The 12,678-nt window shown below is 35.2% G+C and overlaps 1 protein-coding gene across 2 annotated transcripts in view; it reads right to left on the reverse strand.

Moving 5' to 3' along the window:
- eya2 (EYA transcriptional coactivator and phosphatase 2) overlaps window positions 1–12,125 on the reverse strand; it is a 43,405-nt gene extending 31,280 nt beyond the window's left edge. For both annotated transcript variants that reach the window (XM_067373147.1, XM_067373149.1), the window contains exon 1: window positions 11,879–12,125. The gene's annotated coding sequence lies outside the window, so the exon portion shown is untranslated. The remainder of the gene's footprint in view (window positions 1–11,878) is intronic.
- Window positions 12,126–12,678: the final 553 nt, after the last annotated feature.

The following is a 12,678-nucleotide window of genomic DNA, read 5'->3' on the forward strand; positions in this document are numbered from 1 at the left end:
CTTAGGCCTTGTATTAGAAACACCCAAACAGCGACGTTAGTTGTCTGTAATGTAATATTATTTTATTGTTTATTTAACAGGGACAGTACAGAATAACATTACTGCAGTACTGAGCAGCAGATGCTCTACATATACAGTATGCTTTGCAGGAATTGTCCTTATATAAATGTACATTAAATGATAATGGAAACTATTTTTAGTTAGATTTACAATGTCATGAACTGTGGAAACACGCCATCACAGTATACTGTATGAAAAGGGTTCATTGTTTAGTTTCAATGTTTCATTGAACAGCAAGCCATTTCATTTAAGACAATCTTCCACATTTTTTTTGTTGAAAGATTTAAGTAATCTGTCATTTTTGCCATTCTTTCTTGTGTCCCAGTTTACGATGAAGATGACTTTTTTTCTTGAAATTGCAAGTTTTTAATCACACAATTCTGACTTTATAACTCGCAATTCTGACTTTATCTCGCAATTCTGACTTTATATCTCACAATTCTGACTTTATAACTCGCAATTCTGACTATAACTCACAATTCTGACTTTATATCACACAATTCTGACTTTATAACTCACAATTCTGACTTTATAACTCACAATTCTGACTTTATAACTCGCAATTCTGACTTTATATCTCACAATTCTGACTTTATAACTCGCAATTCTGACTATAACTCACAATTCTGACTTTATAACTCGCAATTCTGACTATAACTCACAATTCTGACTTTATAACTCACAATTCTGACTTTATATCTCACAATTCTGACTTTATAACTCACAATTCTGACTTTATATCTCACAATTCTGACTTTATAACTCACAATTCTGACTTTATATCTCACAATTCTGACTTTATATCTCACAATTCTGACTTTATATCTCACAATTCTGACTTTATATCTCGCAATTCTGACTTTATATCTCACAATTCTGACTTTATATCTCACAATTCTGACTTTATATCTCGCAATTCTGACTTTATATCTCACAATTCTGACTTTATATCTCACAATTCTGACTTTATATCTCACAATTCTGACTTTATATCTCACAATTCTGACTTTATATCTCACAATTCTGACTTTATATCTCACAATTCTGACTTTATATCTCACAATTCTGACTTTATTTCTCACAATTCTGACTTTATATCTCACAATTCTGACTTTATATCTCACAATTCTGACTTTATAACTCACAATTCTGACTTTATATCTCACAATTCTGACTTTATAACTCACAATTCTGACTTTATATCTCACAATTCTGACTTTATATCTCACAATTCTGACTTTATAACTCACAATTCTGACTAACTCACAATTCTGATTTTATAACTCACAATTCTGACTTTATAACTCACAATTCTGACTAACTCACAATTCTGACTAACTCACAATTCTGACTTTATATCTCACAATTCTGACTTTATATCTCACAATTCTGACTTTATAACTCGCAATTCTGACTATAACTCACAATTCTGACTTTATATCTCACAATTCTGACTTTATAACTCACAATTCTGACTAACTCACAATTCTGACTAACTCACAATTCTGACTTTATATCTCACAATTCTGACTTTATATCTCACAATTCTGACTTTATATCACGCAATTCTGACTTTATAACTCACAATTCTGACTTTATATCTCACAATTCTGACTTTATAACTCACAATTCTGACTTTATAACTCACAATTCTGACTTTATATCTCACAATTCTGACTTTATATCTCACAATTCTGACTTTATATCTCACAATTCTGACTTTATAACTCACAATTCTGACTTTATATCTCACAATTCTGACTTTATATCTCACAATTCTGACTTTATATCACGCAATTCTAACTTTATATCACGCAATTCTGACTTTATATCACGCAATTCTGACTTTATAACTCGCAATTCTGACTTTATAACTCGCAATTCTGACTATAACTCACAATTCTGATTTTATAACTCACAATTCTGACTTTATAACTCACAATTCTGACTTTATAACTCACAATTCTGACTTTATATCACGCAATTCTGACTTTATAACTCGCAATTCTGACTTTATATCTCACAATTCTGACTTTATATCTCGCAATTCTGACTTTATAACTCGCAATTCTGACTTTATAACTCGCAATTCTGACTTTATAACTCGCAATTCTGACTTTATAACTCGCAATTCTGACTTTATAACTCACAATTCTGACTTTATAACTCGCAATTCTGACTTTATAACTCGCAATTCTGACTTTATAACTCGCAATTCTGACTTTATATCTCGCAATTCTGACTTTATAACTCGCAATTCTGACTATAACTCGCAATTCTGACTTTATAACTCGCAATTCTGACTTTATAACTCGCAATTCTGACTTTATAACTCGCAATTCTGACTATAACTCGCAATTCTGACTTTATAACTCGCAATTCTGACTTTATAACTCGCAATTCTGACTTTATAACTCGCAATTCTGACTTTATAACTCGCAATTCTGACTATAACTCGCAATTCTGACTTTATAACTCGCAATTCTGACTTTATAACTCGCAATTCTGACTTTATAACTCGCAATTCTGACTATAACTCGCAATTCTGACTTTATAACTCGCAATTCTGACTTTATAACTCGCAATTCTGACTATAACTCGCAATTCTGACTTTATACCTCACAATTCTGACTTTATATCTCACAATTCTGACTTTATATCTCACAATTCTGACTTTATATCACGCAATTCTGACTTTATAACGCGCAATTCTGACTTTATAACTCGCAATTCTGACTTTATGACTCACAATTCTGACTTTATAACTCGCAATTCTGACTTTATTTCACGAAAATTCTGACTTTATAACTTGTAATTCTGACTTTGTCATGCAATTCTGAGAAAAAAAAAGTCAGAATTGCGAGATGTGTAAACAATTACGAGAAAAAAAGTTGCAATTACCAATTTAATTTTTTATTTCATGGCGAACACAAGCTTCCATACTTTTCTGCTGAGTGGCAAAGAGTTTCCTTGGGAATATTTCACAGATCAAAAAGTTTTAATCTCAGTGTCTGAGCTCAACAGTTGCTGATAAATGCCTTGATAACACAAAGTGCTGTAAATGCAGTGGAAACAGACCAATATCTTACATTCATCAGCAACTATTGAACTCTTGTGTTTTTGCACATCCTTGTGATGCTGAACTGAAATTGGCAGCGAATACTCTAGAAGAAGTACTGGTCGTTGAGACTTTGTTATAGTTCAATGATGCATTTGACATTAGGTAAATAATCTTATCTAAACATCAAACTAACTCTAACTTCCTCGCACTGTATTGTGTTGAACCCGAGGGCTCTTGCAGTGCACATTTTGGGAGTATTTCAATTGATGCTCTAACTGGTGTTTTTCATCTGAAACGCACACACAAACTGAACAGCCCGTCTACGGCCACTTGCCTTTGGGGCTCAAGCCTGTCTGCAGCCTTTGAACTCAGACTCTCGTAAATAAAGCCGGCTGGCCACACGCGTCTGCTCTTTAGCTCGCTAATGGAGCGATGGGGGGGATATAACAGCCTAGTAATGGTCTCTTGAGATGTGGCGGCACTTACATCACTGTCCAGGGATTTCATCAATGCTGGAGAGCAGCAGAGCATGGGAACCCTGATAAGTATTGCACGGACACAATGAAGACATACGCACAATGATGTAATGTGCGATATAGAGGTGAGTCGCCAAATTCATGATAATGAATCACGATATAGTTATTTTTGCTAGGAATTAAAAATGTGTTACATAATAATGTGATAAGCCCCTATTTTTGGAAAATCTAGTGTATTAAAAACTTTATAAATGAAAGGCACTTTGATTATTTACTTTTTTTATTTGGAATTTGATGGATGCAAACCAAAAGATAAGATTATTCAAAACAAATGAAGGCTGACATCAGTGCAAAAACAGCTTCACGTTACGTAACACAGAATGTGACTCCAAAAACAGTCAAACTAATATTATAAAGCATTTTTTTCCCCCTTGGTTTACTCATAAATATATCTACCACTGTATAGCAATATCTAACCATCACTCTATGTTCAAACTGAAACATTTGCAAAACATTTCATTCGTTGTTCAAAAACATTTTTTCCTTGTTGAGTGGGAAAAGTTTTATTTTTTTTTGCATACTTTCCAAGTTCCTCATTCATGACAATACTTGTTGTCCAGAAAATACAGCAAAGAAAAGTGTAAAATAGATCAGCACACACAAAATACAGTGTGGAAAATCCATATTTACAGATTTTTACCATTGCTTAATATAAACTGTTGTACAATTCTGTATTCAAACTGAATCATTTCTAAATCACTTTATTCTTTTCCTCTTTGCTTTTCAGACAGAAACATGCCAATGCTTGTTGTCCAGAAAATACCACAAAGAAAAGTGTAAAATGGATTAGGCCTTCTCTCTGAGTAACACCAAGCTATCAGTTTCCCATCCTGCAGATAGACTTTTAATTTATTGGCTTCTGTTATTAAAAAGCCCAGCCCGAGCTCGGCCGCATGTTCCTGGCCACCATGTTTGTGTGTAACACTAACCGCCTGCCACGGTGGGCTCTGCTTTCCACATGACAGCCTCCAAGAGGAGAAAGCCACCTTTCATGCCAGCTTGTATGGAAGGATCACCTCTCCCACCCAAAAACCCCCAACTTATGTGTAATCGACCCCCTTCGTTCAGACATTCGCCCCATCGGTTCGCAATTTCTCATCCTACCCATCCCCCCCATCTCTACTGCCACCACCCTCCAGGTCTGCTGGACCCTTCACCCCTGGAGCGCTGCCCCGAGACGTGGGTCATGGATGGGGACAGCTGGTGGACCTCCCAGAATCCGTCTTACGAGGGACCCGGTCAGACGGCATTCTGTTCCCAGGTAACACATCTGGCCGGTTGTAGTGTGGAGGCTCAGACTGCATTAAAACGGCTGCGTGTTTTCAGTACATGCAAATCACATGCACAACGAAAGAACACTGCAAATATTCTGGGATAACATTTCACCGACTACACTTGTGAAAAAGTAGTATGCTTCATTGTATTGAATGTGCACTTCAAAAGTTAAAAGTATACACTTTTGAAGAAAACTACTTGCAGGTAATATTAATAAAAAAATAAAAGAGTACACTTTGTAATCATGTCATTAAAGTTTTAAATCATATTTTAATAATCTTTTGTCATGCATTTAATTAAGTAATTGACATAGTAAAGCACATGTAAAGTACTTGATTATAACTTTAACCTTAGTGTTTACAGTTAATAACATTTAAAGTTGATACATTTTAAATGTACTAAATTGTCATTCATCATCATACAAATATATTTAAATACATGACATGTAAGTTTTCAATAGAAATTATATATTTCAGATTACAGAAAATGTAATGTAATATTTCAAAATACAAAAACATTAATTTTTAAAATGGTTAAAAGAGAGTTAGTTACTTTGCTTCATGACCATGTGGTCATTTTCAGGTGTCTGAATGATGTCACATCCTGTCACATGATATTGACAGCATGATGTGATCCAGAATGGTCCCTTTATATTTGTTTTTATATTGTTTACTCGGAATGACGTCAATAAAATAATTTTTTCTGGACATTCTCATAAAGCAATGACTTCTACACATAAATTTAATACCATTTTGCACTATGTTGATATATGATGTTATAAAATCATGCCTGAATAAAAAAATATATACATTTATTGCATTTTAAGATATTTTAATCACAAATGAAGTGGCTGCATTGGCCTTTGGACGGATAAACCGAATGACCTTTTGACACTTCAAAATCTTTAAAATACCTTTATATGTAGGAAAATATAATTAAATCCTTTTGGATTCAATAAAAGAGATCTAGTCGTACTACTTTTTATACTTTAGATGTCATATTTTTGTTTTTTATTATTATTAAGGCCTTTGGACAAAAAAAATGACCCGTCATGTCATTGACCCATATATTATACACACACACACATATATATATATATATATATATATATATATATATATATATATATATATATATATATATATATATATATATATATATATATATATATATATATATATATATTTGGTGGGTGTTTACTAACCCAAATCTCTGATTTTCAGAGGCAAGTGTTATCATCCAATCATCAGCTTGAATGCTTAGAAAAGTACCAACACACCTCTAGTATGTATAATGTAAGCTACAGGATGAGTTATGACAAAATGTTATACTTTGGTTTAGGGCTTTGTTCAAATCACTAAACCTAGTATATGCTATTCAATGCAGCTTAAGTTGTATTTATCCAAGAATATTACTTTGAAACCGAGTTTGCTTCTTGTTTGACTTGGATTTAAAAACCTGAGCACTCTCATGACTTGCAAAACAGCCTGGCACCATCTGCATAATGTATGCGCAACCCAGGAAGACTAAGTAGTTTATTCAGTTAGTAGTCTTGAACTTTTAACCTTGAGACACGGTAAGCTGCAAATGCTAACATCCACAGCTTACATTGTTGTGGACACTCGGTGAATGATATATGACTTCATCAAAGAAACGTGTTGAAAAATTTCCTGCTTATTTGCCCCGAGGCCGGTTAGCAAGTGTAAACGCGCCCGACATGCAGAGAGGAGGAACGTTTCAGCTTATTCAGGAGACCTAATTTGTTTAGATTGTATACGGTCCAAGTTTTCAGTCGCCACTGTTGGAAATTGATTATGAGAGAGAAAATCTCTAAATCATTCATATGTTGATTGATGTGGTGTTACTCACTGGTGAGACTGTGGTGTTGAGTTTTGTTGTTCTAGACTGTCAGCTGCTTGAGCTGTTAACGCAATTAGTGTCGTAAAAAAATTCCAATATAAGCATTATTTATATTGGGGCTGAAAGGTATAACAGTATTTGTGTGGTGTGAAACGTCCAAGTTCTTCCATCAAGCGGTCGGCACTGTAATGATGTTATTTTCATATCAGCCTTCATTTGTTGAATGAATAATGATATTTTTTGGTTTGCATCCATCAAGTTCAAAATGATAAACCTTTCATATGTAAAGTATTTAATTCACTGGATCACAGCAGCTGGATCACACACACACACACACACACACACACACACACACACACACACACACACACACACACACACACACACACACACACACACGAAGTGGGTCAAAAAAGCATTCTTAATTTCAACTAATAGTTAATTTAATAGAAATTTAAACTGTAATGCATTTTTATTTAATTAAAATAGCATGCATTTAAGTATCCAAAAACATTGCTTTCAGTTTGCACTTAAGTTAAATATAATATTATTTATTTATTTTTGAAAAATATTTAGTTTCTTTTTCACACATACACACACACAGCACTTTGCTTTATGACTGAATGATAGAGATACATATGACGCTCTTGTCTGCCTGCAAGTGTGTGTGTGTGTGTGTGTGTGTGTGTGTGTCTGTCTGTCTCTAAGATATAAGATAAGGACTAAAGGTTGGCAATAGCTGAAGAACCAGCTGCTGTTTGGTGAAAGAATGAGACTATAGGGAAAAGGAGGGGTTTGGATTGAGTTTGTGTGTCAGATTGAAAGGGAACTGCAAACTAGTGTTGCTTCCTTCTCACATTAACATAGAAAATCTCTCCATGCACACAATATTTTGTCATTTATTAAATCAAGCATCTCTGTCTCCATTGCTTATAATTTTGGTTAATTATATAAATAAACTAAATGATATAGAAAAATCCCTCATTGAAGAATGGACCCAAATCATGTGTACAGACCAGATTATCAGAGAATTTTCACTTGGAGCAGTAAGCGACCACCTAGCAACCACCATAGCAACTCCATAGCAACACCCTAGCATCATGACAGTGGGTTTTGCACAGGCTGCTCACATTTAGTTCAGAAAGTGCAAAAAAGTCCTGCACCTTTTGACTTGTTGTTCATTATTACTAGGCAACATATTAAAAACAAATCATAATAATTCATAGAGTTCACAGAGAGATTTCCAAACATTCAAATGAATCTGTAATTTTTTTTCCAATCACAATTCTCTGACATTTCCTGGTTCTCCATCGTTGTGTAAATGATGTTCTGTACAGTGCCGGAAGCCAAAATGATGAGCAATCAGTGATTAAACCTTCAGGAGTAACACAAATCACTCAAACACTCGACATTTGAACACAACAGCTTCTTAGTTTTGGTTGTAATCAAAGACGGTTAGTGCTTCAGCGTCGTCTGATCAAAGCAAGGGTTTATGTGAAGTTCAGCTCACTGTCGTTGGGCCTCTGACCGTGCTAAAGCCATCTTGTATACGCTTGACTAGAGTATAAGCAACAATAGTAGTGAATTTCCTGATAATACACTCACCTCCATGTCATCCAAGATGTTTCTGTCTTTCTTTCTTCAGTTGAAAAGAAATGAAGGTTTTTGAGGAAAACATTCCAGGATTTTTCTCCATATAGTGGACTTCACTGGGGTTCAATGGGTCCAAATGTCAGTTTCAGTGCAGCTTCAAAGAGCTCTACATGATCCCAGACGAGGAATAAGAGTCTTATCTAGAGAAATGATCAGTCATTTTCTAAAAAAAAATAATAAAATCATATACTTTTTAACCACAAATCCTCATCTTGCATTGCTCTGTGATGTGCCACGCATTACGTAATCATGTTGGAAAGGTTACACGTGATGTAGGTGGAACTACCGATCCAGTGTTTACAAAGTGAACATGCAAAGACTAAGTCAAACGGCCTTTACAAAAAAAAGGTAAAACAACGATGTTGGCCGATTTTGAAGTTGGAGGAGTTTTTCGCCCTACCGCGGGACTTCCACCTACATCACGCATGACCTTTCCAACATGATTACGTAATCGCAGAGTAGTGCAAGACGAGCATTTGTGGTTAAAAATATATACATTTTTATTTTTCTTAGAAAATGACTGATGGTTTCTCTAGATAAGACTCTTATTCCTCGTCTGGGATCATGTAGAGCTCTTTGAAGCTGCACTGAAACTGACATTTGGACCTTCAACCCGTTGAACCCCAGTGAAGTCCACTATATGGAGAAAAATCCTGGAATGTTTTCCCTTTCTTTTGACTGAAGAAAGAAAGAAAGACATAAAGATCTTGGATGACATGGGGGTGAGTGAATTACTGTACAATTAAAAGTCATGTCTGTTTAATCCATTGCTATATTTGCATTATAGTTCTTGCTCTTCATCCCTTTATCCTTAGCAGTGAAAAATTCCTCCAGCCTGAATCAAGAGCCGCAGTCGCGACTGTCTGATGATGTGGCATACTGTGACAACTCTACCGATCACATTCAGTTGCGCAAGACTCACGAGACTTTGGGAACACCTCTGTGGGCGCTAGCTAAATATTTTGCTCATTACGAGCGAGGTTATCTTCCATCTGGAAGCAAAGGATCGGTTGACAATTCAAAGCAGAAGCAAAGTTCAAGGCCTCCAGCCTCACCCTAAAACCGAGGGGTTAACGCCAGCCGGCCCGTAATGAAACGAGCGCCGATAAACTCAGGAAGAGCCGTGCTTCCTATGAAAATATTTATCATTCCAGAAACCTCTGGCTACAGAGGACTTTAGGAATTAATTTGTGTTTTCTTAGGAGGGGGTGCTCAGGATGGGGAACTCGGGCCTCGCTTTTGACCAGGAATTGTACAGCTTATTCACAATTTATTAGAGTTAGTAATCAGAACCATGACGGGAAGAGAGGAAGAATGAGCTCAAAATGAGACCTGATGGTATTATACACTGAAAACAAAAACTTGCCCCACTGCACATGACCTTTGTTGCGTGTCTTTTCCAACAACATTGGCGTGGAAAAAAGAATGGGTGCCTTTGTGTCTGATTTCAAACAATCTGTGATCATTTTAATTTGTTTTAATTAATAATAATATCTGCATGTGCTGCTTGCTTCATATCTTCCACTGCATGTACTCCAAATCCACATTGTGATACTGACTCGATGAAAAGGGGTTCATTTTCACTGAAAGGTTTGAATTTGGATCTTTTAAAGAAGAATCAAGTGTGAACAGAACCAAATTTATCCAAATTTAATGTGAGTAATTTAATAATGCAGTGCCATTTTGTTCTTTTAGTTTCGATGTCTGAGAAACAGCAGTGTGAGATGGTGAACGTTCATCATATTCACAATATGTGAAGTTACCAAAGACAAAAATAGTTACATTGCATGCCTGTGCGCACAGTATGTTATATAATGAGAAATAATATTCAGTTTATCGTTGTAATATGACTGAGTTGCCATGCATGAGTCAATATTTCTTGGACTTGTTTGAGGTTTTGCAAAGTCACGATGGTGGTACAATCCAAAGTTTAGGATCAGTATTACATCTGCAACAAATGAAACTGGTTTTGGATCTCAGAGTCCGATCCAGGATCGCTTTAACTTTGGCGCTGTGGACCTGGATGGATAATAATTTGGAATTGTGCAACAGCTTCTTGAGGATGATGAAAGCTTCTCTTTAGCAAGGAACCCTAAAATTACCTTATTAACTTCCCGACTTTAAACATCACCTCAGCGATTTCAGAGTAATCATCTAGCTTGATGTGACATCAGGCATTGTTTAATTTCAAACAGCCAAACGCTGCTCGCATGAATAGACAAGTATGCACAAACTAAGACTACTAAGAGTGATTGTACAGATGTGGAAAAATTAAATGAAGAATGTTTAGATATGAAAAAGCAAAGTATTTTGTTCAAGAACTTTCTATACTATTAAGAAAAGGGTTGTGAAAAGCACTAAATTAAGTTTCTTTGGTCTTTAGTAATAGAGAGGGCCTTTTCAGTACTGCGTTATAAATGGCAGGTAGTAACTGAAGCAAAATTTCACAGCTTTTGTTAAAATCATGTTTAGCTTCCCAAGATATAAGCAAAAATATGAACAACATTCATTGCACACTTATATTTTGCCATAGTAGCAGGTATAAATCAGTTTTTGATGGGGGGGAAAGGCCTCAGATGACTATTTTACGTCTGCTTCATAGGGATGTAATTTTTTAACAGTGTTTTTGTTATCCACTGTTATTCTTTTGTGTCTCACTATAAAAACAGAGGTGCTCCTTAATGATACAAATTAAAAATATAACCAATCTGAAGCACTAATGCCTTCACTACTACTTAGAAAACTAATCTTTAATTGTTTTCAAATTATAGTAATTTTTAAATGTTTGTATAAAGTGTTCTGTTTGTAAAATATGAATGTCAAATTGAGATTATTCTTCTGTGTTTAGATGTTTTCAAAAAAAAAAAAAAAAAAAAATCTGAACCTAATGACCATTTAAGAGCCTTGTCTTGATTTTTAAGTGTGTGGGACACTGTCAATGTGCTAACAAGCATTATCTAAACATTTTAATTCTGTGTGTGAAAACATAAAGTATGAATAAAAATGACAAATTGAGGTTTTTGTTTGAAAATGCACTGCATACAACACACTAAATCTAGGCCTGTTTTATTTTGTCTGCACTCTTTTAAAAAACATGTTTATTGGTATCCTAAGTTGCTCTATGGTTTTAAATAAGTTTGTAATGTTTCATTATAGTTCTTAAGATCAATGTTTCTTTTAAAGCACAAAATGTTCTCCTTAGACCTAAGACTGTAAGGTTTTTTTTTTTTTTTTAATTCGAGTATGATCAGATATCTGGATATTTATATTAAGTTAACAGACGCGTCCTCGTGCGATTCTGCTTTTACGTTTTTAACACGAGATTTTCTGATCACCGATAGTATGTCGGCTATTTAACAGACAGGAAATATATGCAGTTTGTTGTCGTCAGAAATACAAAAACACAATATCAGTGAATAAATTATGCACTCACCATATCTGAAGCAAAGCAAAAGAAAAATCAGCTGTAAGTTCAGCAAAGTTCCCTCTCCATCCTGCGTGACGTGTGTTTATCAAAGCGCCGACAGACGGATAGAATGTCGCATCCCGCCGCCGCTGTTACATTCGAATTTTAAATGTTTAATGATCCGGCTGCGCGCGCGGTGAAGATCGCAGTGTGTTCGAGAGTTCTGCAGTGTGTGTCTCGCTCCCTGCGTGTGTGGCGCACTCGAGTGCGCACTTATGTGAAGAAACGTTCAATAAATGAGCGACCTGAAGTTCCTCCTCCTCCTGCTTATATCCTCAACACGCGCGTGTAGCTCCACCACAATGAGACCATCCTGCTCTGTGTGTGTGTGTGTGTGTGTGTGTGTGTGTGTGTGTGTGCGCGCTATTTTTTTTTTTTTTTTTTTTGTATGTACCTTGAGTCACAAATATAGTGAAACGTGGAAAACAGACATCAAATAACATTTTGAATCACTCTCTAATGTTTTATAATTCAACCATATTTATTTATTTATTTTTTTTTAAATGTGTTTAAAACTACAAAAAGTGAATCAGAATCTACATCCAATGGTCCCCAGAAGGTAAACAGCTTAATTAACACGCTTAAATAACGACTTAAGGTTGTGTTAAAATGTAGGGAACGGAAAATATCATTAGCTCTGTATAAAACCAATAGAAGTCAATGCCCATGATAGGAAAACAAATGTATGTTTGTGAAGGAGAGACATTTATTCATGTTTCAAAGAAAGTTGCAGATGATCACATTTAAAAATTGATCATTTTGTCCTT

Source organism: Chanodichthys erythropterus, chromosome 21 (genome assembly GCF_024489055.1).
Source record: "Chanodichthys erythropterus isolate Z2021 chromosome 21, ASM2448905v1, whole genome shotgun sequence".
In the NCBI taxonomy this organism is placed as follows: Eukaryota; Metazoa; Chordata; class Actinopteri; order Cypriniformes; family Xenocyprididae; genus Chanodichthys; species Chanodichthys erythropterus.